Source organism: Gymnoscopelus braueri (assembly GCF_963280865.1).
Source record: "Gymnoscopelus braueri genome assembly, chromosome: 18".
NCBI lineage: Eukaryota > Metazoa > Chordata > Actinopteri > Myctophiformes > Myctophidae > Gymnoscopelus > Gymnoscopelus braueri.
In genome coordinates, this window is record NC_137618.1 from 49,120,616 (window position 1) to 49,133,026 (window position 12,411).

The window sequence follows — 12,411 nt, forward strand, 5'->3', positions numbered from 1 at the left end:
AAAAGCACTTAGGGTACCACTACTAGCAGCTTGCTAAATAACAAAAGAATGCTGCTATACTCAACTACCAGAGGTCAGGAGCTCAGTTCACTTCAGATGTTGGTTACACACTGAAGAGAATACTCTCAACCTGCCTACTTATCCCTTGAGCTGTGCTGGCTAAACCACACACTTCACAAGGCAATCAAGTGGCCTATACAGGGTGAAACTACTTGTACTACTACAAAGTGCCAATAGCCTACTGCTTGAAGCACACAAACAATACAACTATAAACTACAGACTACCACACAAGCTAATAATATAATACTAATAGAAAAGCACTTAGGGTACCACTACTAGCAGCTTGCTAAATAACAAAAGAATGCTGCTATACTCAACTACCAGAGGTCAGGAGCTCAGTTCACTTCAGATGTTGGTTACACACTGAAGAGAATACTCTCAACCTGCCTACTTATCCCTTGAGCTGTGCTGGCTAAACCACACACTTCACAAGGCAATCAAGTGGCCTATACAGGGTGAAACTACTTGTACTACTACAAAGTGCCAATAGCCTACTGCTTGAAGCACACAAACAATACAACTATAAACTACAGACTACCACACAAGCTAATAATATAATACTAATAGAAAAGCACTTAGGGTACCACTACTAGCAGCTTGCTAAATAACAAAAGAATGCTGCTATACTCAACTACCAGAGGTCAGGAGCTCAGTTCACTTCAGATGTTGGTTACACACTGAAGAGAATACTCTCAACCTGCCTACTTATCCCTTGAGCTGTGCTGGCTAAACCACACACTTCACAAGGCAATCAAGTGGCCTATACAGGGTGAAACTACTTGTACTACTACAAAGTGCCAATAGCCTACTGCTTGAAGCACACAAACAATACAACTATAAACTACAGACTACCACACAAGCTAATAATATAATACTAATAGAAAAGCACTTAGGGTACCACTACTAGCAGCTTGCTAAATAACAAAAGAATGCTGCTATACTCAACTACCAGAGGTCAGGAGCTCAGTTCACTTCAGATGTTGGTTACACACTGAAGAGAATACTCTCAACCTGCCTACTTATCCCTTGAGCTGTGCTGGCTAAACCACACACTTCACAAGGCAATCAAGTGGCCTATACAGGGTGAAACTACTTGTACTACTACAAAGTGCCAATAGCCTACTGCTTGAAGCACACAAACAATACAACTATAAACTACAGACTACCACACAAGCTAATAATATAATACTAATAGAAAAGCACTTAGGGTACCACTACTAGCAGCTTGCTAAATAACAAAAGAATGCTGCTATACTCAACTACCAGAGGTCAGGAGCTCAGTTCACTTCAGATGTTGGTTACACACTGAAGAGAATACTCTCAACCTGCCTACTTATCCCTTGAGCTGTGCTGGCTAAACCACACACTTCACAAGGCAATCAAGTGGCCTATACAGGGTGAAACTACTTGTACTACTACAAAGTGCCAATAGCCTACTGCTTGAAGCACACAAACAATACAACTATAAACTACAGACTACCACACAAGCTAATAATATAATACTAATAGAAAAGCACTTAGGGTACCACTACTAGCAGCTTGCTAAATAACAAAAGAATGCTGCTATACTCAACTACCAGAGGTCAGGAGCTCAGTTCACTTCAGATGTTGGTTACACACTGAAGAGAATACTCTCAACCTGCCTACTTATCCCTTGAGCTGTGCTGGCTAAACCACACACTTCACAAGGCAATCAAGTGGCCTATACAGGGTGAAACTACTTGTACTACTACAAAGTGCCAATTGCCTACTGCTTGAAGCACACAAACAATACAACTATAAACTACAGACTACCACACAAGCTAATAATATAATACTAATAGAAAAGCACTTAGGGTACCACTACTAGCAGCTTGCTAAATAACAAAAGAATGCTGCTATACTCAACTACCAGAGGTCAGGAGCTCAGTTCACTTCAGATGTTGGTTACACACTGAAGAGAATACTCTCAACCTGCCTACTTATCCCTTGAGCTGTGCTGGCTAAACCACACACTTCACAAGGCAATCAAGTGGCCTATACAGGGTGAAACTACTTGTACTACTACAAAGTGCCAATAGCCTACTGCTTGAAGCACACAAACAATACAACTATAAACTACAGACTACCACACAAGCTAATAATATAATACTAATAGAAAAGCACTTAGGGTACCACTACTAGCAGCTTGCTAAATAACAAAAGAATGCTGCTATACTCAACTACCAGAGGTCAGGAGCTCAGTTCACTTCAGATGTTGGTTACACACTGAAGAGAATACTCTCAACCTGCCTACTTATCCCTTGAGCTGTGCTGGCTAAACCACACACTTCACAAGGCAATCAAGTGGCCTATACAGGGTGAAACTACTTGTACTACTACAAAGTGCCAATAGCCTACTGCTTGAAGCACACAAACAATACAACTATAAACTACAGACTACCACACAAGCTAATAATATAATACTAATAGAAAAGCACTTAGGGTACCACTACTAGCAGCTTGCTAAATAACAAAAGAATGCTGCTATACTCAACTACCAGAGGTCAGGAGCTCAGTTCACTTCAGATGTTGGTTACACACTGAAGAGAATACTCTCAACCTGCCTACTTATCCCTTGAGCTGTGCTGGCTAAACCACACACTTCACAAGGCAATCAAGTGGCCTATACAGGGTGAAACTACTTGTACTACTACAAAGTGCCAATAGCCTACTGCTTGAAGCACACAAACAATACAACTATAAACTACAGACTACCACACAAGCTAATAATATAATACTAATAGAAAAGCACTTAGGGTACCACTACTAGCAGCTTGCTAAATAACAAAAGAATGCTGCTATACTCAACTACCAGAGGTCAGGAGCTCAGTTCACTTCAGATGTTGGTTACACACTGAAGAGAATACTCTCAACCTGCCTACTTATCCCTTGAGCTGTGCTGGCTAAACCACACACTTCACAAGGCAATCAAGTGGCCTATACAGGGTGAAACTACTTGTACTACTACAAAGTGCCAATTGCCTACTGCTTGAAGCACACAAACAATACAACTATAAACTACAGACTACCACACAAGCTAATAATATAATACTAATAGAAAAGCACTTAGGGTACCACTACTAGCAGCTTGCTAAATAACAAAAGAATGCTGCTATACTCAACTACCAGAGGTCAGGAGCTCAGTTCACTTCAGATGTTGGTTACACACTGAAGAGAATACTCTCAACCTGCCTACTTATCCCTTGAGCTGTGCTGGCTAAACCACACACTTCACAAGGCAATCAAGTGGCCTATACAGGGTGAAACTACTTGTACTACTACAAAGTGCCAATAGCCTACTGCTTGAAGCACACAAACAATACAACTATAAACTACAGACTACCACACAAGCTAATAATATAATACTAATAGAAAAGCACTTAGGGTACCACTACTAGCAGCTTGCTAAATAACAAAAGAATGCTGCTATACTCAACTACCAGAGGTCAGGAGCTCAGTTCACTTCAGATGTTGTGACAGACAGTGACAGAGTGAGAGAGAGGCAGACAGGCAGACAGTGACAGAGTGAGAGAGAGGCAGACAGACAGTCACAGAGTGAGAGAGAGGCAGACAGGCAGACAGTGACAGAGTGAGAGAGAGGCAGACAGGCAGACAGGCAGACAGTGACAGAGTGAGAGAGAGGCAGACAGGCAGACAGTGACAGAGTGAGAGAGAGGCAGACAGGCAGACAGTGACAGAGTGAGAGAGAGGCAGACAGGCAGACAGACAGTGACAGAGTGAGAGAGAGGCAGACAGACAGGCAGACAGTGACAGAGTGAGAGAGAGGCAGACAGGCAGACAGACAGACAGTGACAGAGTGAGAGAGAGGCAGACAGTGACAGATTGAGAGAGAGGCAGACAGGCAGACAGTGACAGAGTGAGAGAGAGGCAGACAGGCAGACAGTGACAGAGTGAGAGAGAGGCAGACAGGCAGACTGGCAGGCAGACAGACAGTGACAGAGTGAGAGAGAGGCAGACAGACAGGCAGACAGTGACAGAGTGAGAGAGAGGCAGACAGGCAGACAGACAGACAGTCAGACAGTGACAGAGTGAGAGAGAGGCAGACAGGCAGACAGTGACAGATTGAGAGAGAGGCAGACAGGCAGACAGGCAGACAGGCAGACAGTGACAGAGTGAGAGAGAGGCAGACAGTGACAGAGTGAGAGAGAGGCAGACAGACAGGCAGACAGACAGACAGACAGACAGTGACAGAGTGAGAGAGAGGCAGACAGACAGACAGACAGACAGACAGACAGTGACAGAGTGAGAGAGAGGCAGACAGACAGACAGACAGACAGACAGACAGACAGACAGAAAGTGACAGAGTGAGAGAGAGGCAGACAGACAGACAGACAGACAGTGACAGAGTGAGAGAGAGGCAGTGACAGAGTGAGAAGAAGTGAACTTGCATTAATTAACAAAGTCATGATTTTTGTTCAGTAAATTATATTTGGACTGGTTAAATTGGGGTTTGAACCAGGGACCTACAGACTTGCGGTTAGACAGTGTAAAGGATAAGGATAATTCCTTTAACAGGTCCGTTCATGAAAGTCCTTGCGGCCTTGTTTCCAATGAGGGCCTGTGAGCAATTAGGGGTTAAGAGTCTTGCTCAGGGACACATTTCATTTCATCGACACATTTGCTGGCCTGGTCTGGAATCGTACCTGGGGCAACCAGGGCCTCTGGCTCCGTAGGCGGGCTCACTAACCACTCAGCTATGGCCGCAGTACTGACTGAGCTATTGGATAGACAGGACGCTAACTACTCTAGATCACTGGTTCACATAACATTTACCAATAAATTTCATGTTATTGTTTAAAAATTGCACATGTCTGAATTATCAGGGTCATGTTTTGTACAATGCAATTCAAATGTAAACTCTGATGAGTGGGGTTTGAACCGTGGACCTTCGGCACATGAGGCTAACACTGTACTGATCAAGCTATTCAATCCACAGTCTTAATCAGTGAAAAAGGAGAATCCAACAAAACAAAACAAAAGAGAGAATGAAGTACATCATACATTGAAAATAACTACTCTGAATAAGCGTTTCATTTAACAATTGCACGTTTATTCATTGATACAGTCATGTTGTGTGCAATGCAATTGAGGTGAAGTCTGCATGAGGTGGGATTTGAACCGGCAACCCTGTGGTTTCAAGGCAGATGATTAAGCGATTAAGCCATTGGACCATCAGACCTGAATTGGTGAAAAGGAGCTCACAGATTTGGCAGACTTTCACGCAAATTGCTCAGAAATCCTGGGTTAAAATGTTTTTCAAACTGGTTAAATTGGGGTTTGAACCAGGGACCTACAGACTTGCGGTTAGACAGTGTAAAGGATAAGGATAATTCCTTTAACAGGTCCGTTCATGAAAGTCCTTGCGGCCTTGTTTCCAATGAGGGCCTGTGAGCAATTAGGGGTTAAGAGTCTTGCTCAGGGACACATTTCATTTCATCGACACATTTGCTGGCCTGGCCTGGAATCGTACCTGGGGCAACCAGGGCCTCTGGCTCCGTAGGCGGGCTCACTAACCACTCAGCTATGGCCCCAGTACTGACTGAGCTCCTGGATAGACAGGACGCTAACTACTCTAGATCACTGGTTCACAAAACATTAACCAATAAAGATTTTTTTTTTCTGTCCTCGGAATGGAAACTAGTGAAAATAGTCGAACTACAAGCTCACAATGCGTTGCTATCTAAAAAGGTGTGAGATTGTAGATCGGCTATTTTCACAAGAAAGTATGTCATACATAAAAAACAACTACTCTCAAAAGCATTTCATGTTATTGTTTAAAAATTGCACATGTCTGAATTAACAGGGTCATGTTATGTACAATGCAATTTAAATGTAAACTGTGATGAGTGGGGTTTGAACCGTGGACCTCCGGTACATGAGGCTAACACTGAACTGATCAAGCTATTCAATCCACAGCCTTAGTTAGTGAAAAAGGAGAATCCAACAAAACAAAACAAAAGAGGGAATGAAGTACGTCATACATTGAAAATAACTACTCTCAATAAGCGTTTCATTTAACAATTGCAAGTTTATTCATTGATACAGTCATGTCGTGTGCAATGCAATTGAGATGAAGTCTGCATGAGGTGGGATTTGAACAGGCGACCCTATGGTTTCAAGACAAATGATTAAGCGATCAAGCTATTGGACCAACAGACCTGAACTGGTGAAAAGGGACTTCACAAACGACACACTTTCATGCAAATTGCTCAGAAATCCTGGGTTTAAATGTTTTTCAAACTGCTCAAAATTGCAGACAATCTAAGGGCGGAGCTTACTGGTCAAAGTGATAGATATGTTCCTCATGAGTCAAGGCACATGTGTAAGCAAGTTTCACGGCTGTCGGCCAAACGAGGCATGACTTTTGCCTGTTTAAAGTTTGCATTTTAAAAAAATTGCTATAGCGCCCCCCTTTGACCAATTGGAGTAAGATTGGTTTCAGAGATACTTGGAATTACCCTCTACAATATTGCAAAGTTTCAAACAAATGTGAGTCTTCATGTATGTGTTAGGGGCAGACGAATAATTTTCATAAAACTGCAATATTCATTGGCTCATAAAAGCTTAACGTTTTCACGTATGGAAAATCCGCTTGCTCACGTCTGTCGGTATAGGTCCAAAGTTCATGTGTAAAATGTTTTGTGCAGATTGCTCAAAAATCCCAGGAGGAGTTTGATTTTAACTGCTTTTCATATAATTCGAAATGGTGGGAGATCTAAAGGTCAGAGGTCAAAAGTCAGAGTGTGAAAGTTGTTAGGCATGAGGAGACGCATGTGTGTATCGAAGTGTCATGGATGTGGGTCAAACAGGGCATGAGTTGTACCTGTTCAAAGTCAATTGAGTAAAATAGCGCCACCCTTTGGCCGATAGTTGTGAGTTTCGTTTCTTCGCCGTTTGGCATAGCCCTCTACCATATTGCCGAGTTTCGTAAAAAGTGACCACGCGGTTAGGCCAGAACTGCCAAAAACGGCGGAAGAAGAAAGGCAAGAGATGCAATAAGGCTTCGAGAGCCTGATAGGCCTCGAAACCTTAATAAACAGTATTAGAGTATTTCTAACAAGTACTTCAAAAAAACAAAAGCCAGAAACAACAACTTAAAACCATGTGATTACAATACATTGAACACATAGCGATGTATTGGTGCAGAAGGCAGTGTGATGGTCCATGCTAAATGGGCCAGGGTCACGTCTATATGGAGCAAAGACAGCTACTAACGGTGCCAAGCTCAAGGTCTTTCATAAGAAATGTAAAACTCTCTGAGAGAGAGAGAGAGAGAGAGAGAGAGAGAGAGAGAGAGAGAGAGAGAGAGAGAGAGAGAGAGAGAGAGAGAGAGAGAGAGAGATTAGTGAAAAGAACATTAAGATCAGTGCAACACTTTATGTTTTTCTCTGGGCTAAACACAGAGATTAGATATGGTACACTATGTTCTCTATGCCCTGTAGCCTAATCATAGCTCAAAAAGTAAGCTTACAGTATGAGAGCCGAGTAAAAAGGCATGCATGTGTGTGCAAGCCGGCATACGCGCGCGCGTGTGTGTGTGTGTGTGTGTGTGTGTGTGTGTGTGTGTGTGTGTGTGTGTGTGTGTGTGTGTGTGTGTGTGTGTGTGTGTGTGTGTGTGTGTGTGTGTGTGTGTGTCATTACACTTGTGAGGGCCAAATGTCCCCACAAGTATAGAATAATTTGGCATTGTGAGATTTGGTGGAGATTTGGGAAAAGAGGAGGGGTCCAAAATAGACCCATGGGGGACCTCGGACAACTTTATAACTGAAGTTTAAGTGGTTAATTTTAGAGCTTACAATTGGGAAAACAGGAGATAGTCCAGGTGGGTCTTCACATCCCATATAATATCCAGATTTGACCAATATGCAACACCCTCCACGGACTCGATTTTTGCTGTCCTAACCACTCTATACTATACCCACTCCTAGGCCCCACTCTATACTATAGCCCCCCCCCTCCCAATGGCTCTAAATATATTCGCAGAAAATAGCTGATTCTCAAGCTCACAACACGTCATATTGCAATACGTTGTGTGAGTCAAAAGTACAATATTTGTCTTTGAAATGTAATGGAAGGAAAGTCGTGAGCTTAAACACGCACGCACAACCTTAAGTACAGCTACACAAAACATGTACTTTGCTACAGTCCACTAGTGGTCTGTTAGACACCTATACTGAGAATGAAGAGGAGAGGAGAGGAGAGGAGAGGAGAGGAGAGGAGAGGAGAGGAGAGGAGAGGAGAGGAGAGGAGAGGAGAGGAGAGGAGAGGAGCATCAGCAGGGAGGAGAAACAGAGAGCCTGAGGGAGACAGAAGGAGAGAGAGAGGTCACATTCACTCCATTCTACCGTCCCACTGAGAAGCTGTTCCTTGTCCCCATTTAAGTCTTTATTGGTCTTAAAGGAATATGACTGTGCTAAGTGCCACCGAGGCCTCCCGGTCCAATAACGCTCTTATAAGCACTCACTCATCAGTGTTACCGGGCAGGGGTCGGATGAGCTGGGAAGGAGAGAAGGAAGGGCAGTTTCAGCTTTAAACAAAACAAATAGCAGTGGTGGAAGAAGTACTTACATTTTGTACTTAAGTAAAAGCACCAATACCGCAATGTAACTCTATTACAAATAAAAGTCCTGTATTCAAAATGTACCTGAGTAAAAGCAAAAAAGTATATTCGCATTGAATTATACTTAAGAACTGAAAGTAAAATTACTCATTTTGCAGAATTTCCCATTTCACAAGTTTCCAAACGTATAAAAACTCTTTGAAAATAGCAGATCTACAAGCTCACAATGCAACTCAAAGAGATGATTTTCAAATTGCCTAAGTGTATACTGTTTAAAGGGCTGAAGTGGTTAATTCATGTTTTGTAATAATAATCCAAAATCTACAAAGTAACTAGTAAAAGTAAGTGCAATATTTGCCTCTGAGCTGTGGAGTAGAGGTAAAAGTATTGAAAATGGGAAACACTCCAGTAAATTAAAAATTCCTCAAAAGTGTACAGTACTTGAGTAAATGTACTTAGTTACTTTACAGCACTGACAAATAGGAAACCAAGACCGACCATCTCCGGTTTACTTCCCGTATCCGTGTAGGTGGCCCTGTCTCTTTAGGAGAGTAGTGGGGTGTTGTGCTGGGTCATTGTTTTCATTCTCGTATGGCAGTTGCTGGCCGCTGGCGAGGCCACACAGATTTATTTAGCTGCTATTGTTGTTATTAAACAGTGACCTTTGGTGTGTTTGACAGCAGAATGCATTCACACTGGAACTACTGTGGAGGCAAAGTGGATAAATGTTACTGTACTGTACTGTAGTGTTTCCCCCCAAAAACAATTGGGTTGCAGACCCATTTTTATGGGTTGCGGGTAAATATCCCATTTTTTTTTCAGACAACTGTGACGCTATCGCAGTAGTCTCGCGTAGCCAGACAACTATTCCACAATCTCTGAATGCTATATAGAGTCTGGAACTACAACTCCCGAAATCCGAGAGAGGAAGCTGACACTTCCGTTCACGAAAATATATTTTAAATATCTTTACATTTTATTATTTTATTTCCATTTCTGCTAAGCAGCAAGCTAAATATGCTTAGATGATTTGTATTTATATTAGGATAAATTTGTGCGACTGTAAAGACGAAACCGAAGTGGGGAGGAGGCTTCATATCCGGTATATATTCTAATCATGATCAGAGCTTCCGAGTCCCAGACTGTATGACCAGAAACATTTGAAAATTGTGGGAGGCAACAGTCTGGCCACGCGAGACTACTATCGCAGTGACAGAATCTGTTCCCAGACATACAAAATATGTTCCCAGACATACAAAATCTGTTTCAACACGTACAAAATATGTTCCCAGACATACAAAATATGTTCCCAGACATACAAAATATGTTCCCAGACATACAAAATATGTTCCCAGACATACAAAATATATTACCAGACATATAAAATCTGTTCCGACTCTTCGAGACATATAATATCTGTTCCCAGAGATACTAAATCTGTTCACACACATACAGTAAGATGTACTCCCACAATAGCCATGCTGTCACGGTTGGTACAAATAACGGATAAGTCAAGTAATACTGTGTCTCTTCCACAGTCAACTCAAATCATGTTTCATGACGTGAAATACGGCACTGTCTCAGAACGAGGTAGACCGGGCCGTCTTGGAATCAGAACGTTCCCGGGTTCCATGGCTTTGTGCCTATTAAGCGGTGTCCTTGAGCTGGGGTTGGATGAGAGAGAAGGAAGGGGAGTTTCAGCTTCACCCTAGAAACACCCAAGACCGGCCATCTCCGGTTTACTTCCCGTATCTGTGTGCCGTAGGTGGCCGCCTCTTTAGCCAATTAAAACCGGGAAAGCATCTGTGTCATTTTAGGTGTGTGTGTGTGTGTGTGTGTGTGTGTGTGTGTGTGTGTGTGTGTGTGTGTGTGTGTAATGCACATTGTAAAGCACTCTGGTGGAAGGCCCTATATAAACACACCATTTACCATGTATTATTTTACTTTTGTATTCTTTACCCTGGAATGACAGTTTGTCCTTGCCGTAGACCTACACATTTTTTAGAGTCTCTAGTATTACAGCTCTTTATTATAAAGCTTTTTTGATATGCTTTCAGTGTTTTGCCTGTAACTGGGTTGGTGGAAGGTACCAGTGTTTAGATAGTATAGAGCTCTCACCCCAATTAACAAGGATGTTACTGTGCAGAGAGAGAGAGGGAGAGAGAGAGAGAGAGAGGGAGAGAGAGAGAGAGAGAGAGAGAGAGAGAGAGAGAGACAGACAGACAGACAGACAGACAGACAGACAGACAGACAGACAGACAGACAGACAGACAGACAGACAGACAGACAGACAGACAGACAGACAGACAGACAGACAGACAGACAGGGAATTAGATATGGGTGCAAGTAGAGATTTCACAAACAGAACCTTGGGAATGTTGTTTTCTGTGGCGTGCGTGTGTGGGTGGGTGGGTGGGTGCGTGCGTGTGTGTGTGTGTGTGTGTGTGTGTGTGTGTGTGTGCGCGTGTGTGTGCATGTGTGCGTGTGTGCATGTGTACCTGCGTGTGTGTGTGTGTGTGTGTGCGTGCGCACCATGTGGGAGTTCAGCATGTCCAGAGAAACTATGCCATGTTTGTCTTTCCCCAGGAGGGCGCCGGTCGGATACAAAAAAAAACAGAGTTAAGCCTGGATTCATATACTTCACCATACAGAGTACACACACCGAGAACAACCGCTATAACAAGCTTGAGAGCTTGTAGATCGGCTGTTTTTCGGTGCGGGACACCGCGGTGGTGCGACGGAGTACAAATTGAGCCATTAAGAGTGAGAGAAGTAGATGGATGAGGGAGGGGAGTGAGGGGCGGTCACCGGGGCAAGGATAATGAGGTCACTGCCACGGCCATTAAGCCAATCAGCAAGATTTATACTGAGGTGAGTGAACTTGGCCCCGACCGCGGGAATAAGCCATTTACCCAACCAGAGGACTTAATGTGTCCTTTCAGCGCTTAATACCACCACCGCTTAATACAGTTTAGTTTATAATACAATGACCGCTTAGGTTTATACAGTGTAGTTTATAATATACCACTTATATATCGTTGCTGTCGTGCAGAAACCTCTTATCTCCATATTTTAACTTTTTGTGTTTTATCGTAAATTAACGCCACTACAGCGTCACACAAACGCATCAAAAGTCCTTTAGCAGTTTTGGACATACAGTATGAGGTTTACACCCAACAGAGACAATATGATACAGTGTAGTTTATAATACCACTTAAATTTGATTAAACAACATTGCAGTGATATTAGAAATAAAATTTACTGTGTAATTTGTACTTTTGAATAGTTAAGTATTCTTTAATTGGACGTAGGCCTACTTTTTTAATACTCTTTACAACAGAGCATATTTCATTTAGTTGAGTAATATTTGACCAGGAGTATCTATACTTTGACTCAAGTACAGGACAGGTGGTACTTTTTCCACCACTGAGTTCAACTTTATTTTATTTTATCGGCACAAAGATAAGTCATCAAAGCAAAGAAACGGAAGCATGATGGATCGATAAGAAAAGGACTATTTCTAATTAAACATGTTAACAAAAGATGGAGAGCTTGAAGACATAATAACTCAAAATTCTGTTCAAAAAACTCGTTCAGAATGTCATAAATTGACATTCATTTAATAGTGCAGAACACTGTCAGACTGCCTCCGGGCTTACGCAAGAACCTCTAAATGTCTGTCTTCTTATTTTATTTTTTATAGGCAGCAGCCCTGGGAATGTTTTCTTTAACTTCTTCTCAGTGTGAC